Source organism: Marmota monax, unplaced genomic scaffold (assembly GCF_021218885.2).
Source record: "Marmota monax isolate L192 unplaced genomic scaffold, Marmota_monax_Labrador192_F-V1.1 WCK01_AAM20220418_F8-fsc00069, whole genome shotgun sequence".
In the NCBI taxonomy this organism is placed as follows: domain Eukaryota; kingdom Metazoa; phylum Chordata; class Mammalia; order Rodentia; family Sciuridae; genus Marmota; species Marmota monax.
Window position 1 is genome coordinate 585,648 of NW_026695243.1, and position 4,958 is coordinate 590,605.

General features: G+C 33.3%; 1 pseudogene; it reads left to right on the forward strand.

The window, feature by feature from the left end:
• The first annotated feature begins 735 nt into the window (after positions 1-735).
• LOC124101428 (transcription initiation factor TFIID subunit 9-like) lies at positions 736-1,683 on the forward strand (annotated as a pseudogene).
• The last annotated feature ends 3,275 nt before the right edge of the window (positions 1,684-4,958 follow it).

A 4,958-nucleotide genomic window follows, 5' to 3' on the forward strand; every position in this document is an offset into this window, starting at 1 on the left:
AAAATGGAACAGAGGGAAATCAGAGTACATACCGTAATTCATTTCTTGTGGTGCAATGGTACACTGTTGAAGCATAAATGAGTGTAATTACTTTGTAAAACAGGGTGGCGTGGTGGCATTTTTCAACAAAAGTGACAATAAGCAAACTTAGAAATTCCAGTACTAAACATTAGAGAAATGCTTTTACATATGTGCCAAAGTCAGGTGTGCTCTCAAGAATTCTCATACTTTTTTTTATTAGAAACTGGAAACAACTTATGCCCATTTAAAAAAGAATGAATAAATAAACTGTGTATCCATATAATGAAATTCTATATAGCAAAGATAAGTATGCTACATCACTACATGCTGCTTACCTGAAAATCTTGGGGAATACAGTATTAGGCTATGTACAGGAAACAAAATAACTGCTATATTCTTCTATTAATGTAAAGTTCTAAACTAGCTCTCTTATTTAAGAGTAGCTAAACAGGTGGTATGTCTACCTGAAAAAGTAGAACAAACAAAATAAAAGATGACTTTAAACTCAGTATAGTGAGTACACATAGAGGTGGGAGATGGAGACTATGGGAAGAGGGGGACAGTTATTATATTTCTTGATCTGAGAGTTGATTACATATGTGTTTGCTTAGTAATAATTTCTCAATCTGTAAATACATTTGCACAATTAAACATACAAATGTTGCCAGCTTTAAAAATAAAATGTGCTCTCCCTAGTGCGCTGAGCGTGTGAGCCTAGGCGCTTGTATGGTCGCTGTGGAGGACTATGCTGCTACTGAACATTCTGCTCACCAGTACTCCAGGGGTTGGAAAAACTACATTAGACAAAGAACTTGCATCAAGATCAGGACTGAAATACATTAATGTGGGTGATTTAGCTCAAGAAGTTTGATCACTGGATATCATGGAGTCTGGCAAGATGGCTTCTCCCAAGAGCATGCTGAAAGATGCACAGATGATGGCACAGATCCTGAAGGATATGGGCATTACAGAATATGAGCCAAGAGTTATAAATCAGATGTTGGAATTTGCCTTCCAATATGTGACCACAATTCTAGATGATGCTAAAATGTATTCCAGCCATGCTAAGAAAGCTACTCTTGATGCAGATGACATCTGATTGGCAATCCAGTGTGGAGCTGACCAGTCTTTTACCTCTCCTCCCCAAGAGATTTTTTATTAGATATTGCAAGGCAAAGAAATCAAACCCCTTTGCCATTGATCAAGCCATATTTGGGTCCTAGATTGCCTCCTGATAAATATTGTCTAACAGCACCAAACTATAGGCTCAAGTCTTTACAAAAGAAAGCATCTACTTCTGCAGGAAGAATAACAGTACCACGGTTAAGTGTTGGTTCAGTTACTAGCAGACCAAGTACTCCCTCACTAGGCACACCAACCCCACAAACCATGTCTATTTCAACTAAGGTAGGGACTTCAATGTCTCTAACAGGGCAAAGGTTTACAGTACAGATGCCTACTTCACAGTCCCCTGCGGTAAAAGCCTCAATTCCTGCAACATCAGCAGTTCAGAATGTTCTAATTAATCCATAATTAATTGGGTCCAAAAACATTCTTATTACCACTAATATGGTATCATCACAAAATACTGCCAATGAATCATCAAATGCATTGAAAAGAAAACGTGACGATGATGATGATGATGACTATGATAATTTGTAATCTGGCTTTGATGCGTGTAACCTGTATGTAAACTTGGTATTGAATCCATTGTACTGAAATTAAAGAAGCATGCTGTATGTTTTCAAGTTGTGTGTTAGAAAACTTAAATAGTATTTAATGAGTAAATAATAGTTCTTATTCTTCTCAATTGCAATGTTGGATTTTCTTTAATAGGACCAGTAATGGTTTTTCATCAGCCTTTATGTGTAAAAAAAAATAAAGTTGTTAATTGATTTGTTTGGCAATTGGCAAAAAAAAAAAAAAATTAAATAAATAAATAAATAAATAATAAAATGTGATAAAAAGATGTCAAGATTTTCCTTGTTGGTTTTGTTTTTGCTGAATGATTCAATACTCAAAAGTAGAGGATTAAATACACAAAATAAAATCAATTGAAAATAACGCATATAAACATTAAGCATTTTATAATATATTCCATTTGCACTTTTACCTCTATACTAGGAAATATCAAATACACATGGAAATAATGTTTTTGATACTTCCTAGATGCATGGATAATTGATAAGTATGAATAACTGTCCTTTCACACAAGGGATCTACATTGAGAATTTTTTTTCTATAATTCTCCTTATCTGAATCTCTATTATTTTCGCCATTTTTCTGGTACTGTAGTAAGCACTTAATATTTGTACCATGAATATGATTTTATTTTATAAAAATCTATGCTCAGGATTTTTCACTATAATAATTTTAAATGAAAATGGATTGTATTATTACACACAGAATAAAGATAAGAATAAAATAGACCAAAGATATTTTCTTTTTGTAACATGGAATTAAAAATTTTTTCCAATTTTGTACAATAGATTTACACTGCTTTTATTATTAGAGAAAAAAACATTATTTGAAAAGTAAGACTGAAAGCTATAGTTTAATCATCAATTTAAGTCACTGAAAATATGAACAAAAATAATCTAATGCCATTATTTTAACCATTTATTGCCAGAGTCACAAGAAATATAGTCTCACTGGCATTAGATTGGATTTGTTTAGTAACTGATTGTTGCCTCAAAAAATGAGCAATATCAGTGGGAATAGATATGTTACTATTACTAATTACTATTACTAATTACTCAGACATTTTTATCCTTTGAAATTCAATTCGGAAGACAAGATTGATTACCATATTCTGAAGTTTGTCATTTATTCTTCCTACCTACTGCCTTAGTCCACAATTTAAGTTTGCATATAATTCTTTATGTGATAATTACTTGTGCATTAAATTTGTATAAATTTATAGACTCGGGATCTAGTATTTCTCTGTAAGTGTCCTTTACCTGAAAAATAAAAAATAATGTAGTAAAGTAAGGCTTGTATTCCTTGAATTCTCTTATACCCTCAATGTGCTTGTACCCCCATGGCCAGTGTCTGGTTTCATCCTACAGCAAGACTCACTTCTGAAAAGCAAATTACTTTCCCAAACTAGCAAAAAAAAAAAAAGGATTTAATAGAGACTAAATAGAGAAAGGGAGTGGGGGTATGCATGAGTCAAAATATAGCATTTTTACTTCAATGTAAATAATATTCCTGGCTATCTCTTATAGAGACTATTACACACATACACACACACACACACACACACATCACTGGCTTCCAAATCTCCTTTTATCTCTCAAGCCTCCTCCTTTCCAGCTCCTGTTCCCACCTTCCTGATGATTCTCTCTCCTCTATTACTTTCCCCTTATTATCTAGAGAAATATGTTTGTGTTTGATTCTCCAAATTTGCACCACCACACCTACATTGAACATTGTTTCCAAGTATACAAAAGACCAATAAGCTGGGGACCCGTTGTGTGTGTGTGTATGTGTGTGTGTGTCTGTTTAGGAAATACAAGGTAGTGAACAGATCAATTCTCATAAAAGAGAAGGTGAAGTAGGACAAAGAGAATAAAACCAATATTTGTATTTGTGTGTGTGTGTGTGTGTGTGTGTGTGTGAGAGAGAGAGAGAGAGAGAGAGAGAGAGAGAGAGAGAGAGAGAGAATGGTCCCCAATCACTAAGCTAAACTTAGTTTTCACATTTGTAATGTTCATTAAATAGTAATACACCTTATAATTGACATATATGTACTGTGGTGGTGCTCTAGTCTTCTGCAACAGTTGATCCAAATCCATAATCATCTCACAATGTATAGCATCTTAAAATTGAATAATATAAAAGCATTTTATCAATTTTTAAATTGTGATTTTTACAAAAGTCATACTTCCTCATTGAATTCAGTGATGTTACTACAAAGATCAAGACATGCAAAGACGTATAAGGAAAAAGTTCATAATCTCTTCCCAGCCTCAAGCCCACCTCCTGTGGTCACCAACTCTAACAATCTGCTCCTATCCTTTTACAAACCAGGAAGAGCTCAAACATAATAGATAGGCCTGGGTAATTTTTTTGGTTGTAGAAATTTTTAAAAAATACAATCATGTTATCCTATTTGGTTTTTTAGATTTATTATCTCCAACTTATTTTTACATACTTTTGGTGGTAAACCACCATTTAAATGTACCAGAATTTATTCAACTATTTCCTCACTTTCTGATTTTTTTCTTTTTACACCTTCCAGCAATTCTTCAATATGTTTCACTGTACACATAGCTTCATGTATTGGTGCCTTTATTTCTATAAGCTAGAGTTCCAAAAGTGAGATTGCAGGACTGAAATATATGTGTATTTTAATCCTGACCAAATATTTCCAGGTGAACTTCCCCAGAGGCTTCAAGGATTCACACTGCCACTAACAGCGATATGAAATGGCCCATTTCCCCCACATTTGCAGCAGTGCTGCTGTAATTGTTCTTTTTAATTTTTGCTAGTCTAATGGATGGAAATGGTCCCATTGTTCTTTAATGTTCATTTCCCTCACTACTAGTAAGGTTGGAAATTCTTCCACACATTTATTGGCCCTTTGGGCATTATCTTCTCTCTCCAGCCTTTGTATAATCAATCTGGCTATGTTTTGACCATACGCTTCTTCATGTGCAATAATTTATCTGACCTTACTACTCACCAGATATATTTACCTTTTGACAATCAAATATATTTCAAATGTTGTTCCATAGTTTACCATTGCTTATCAAACTTATACTGTGATATAGTTTTAAAATTTTTATGTAGTCAAATATCATTGTCTTTTGTTGATTTATTTTGGAATCCGTTCCCCATTCTCAAATTATACATTCTCCTAAATTTCTACTGATAATTTTATTGTTTTATTATTATTATTATTATTATTTTATTGAGGTAAATTTTACATTTAA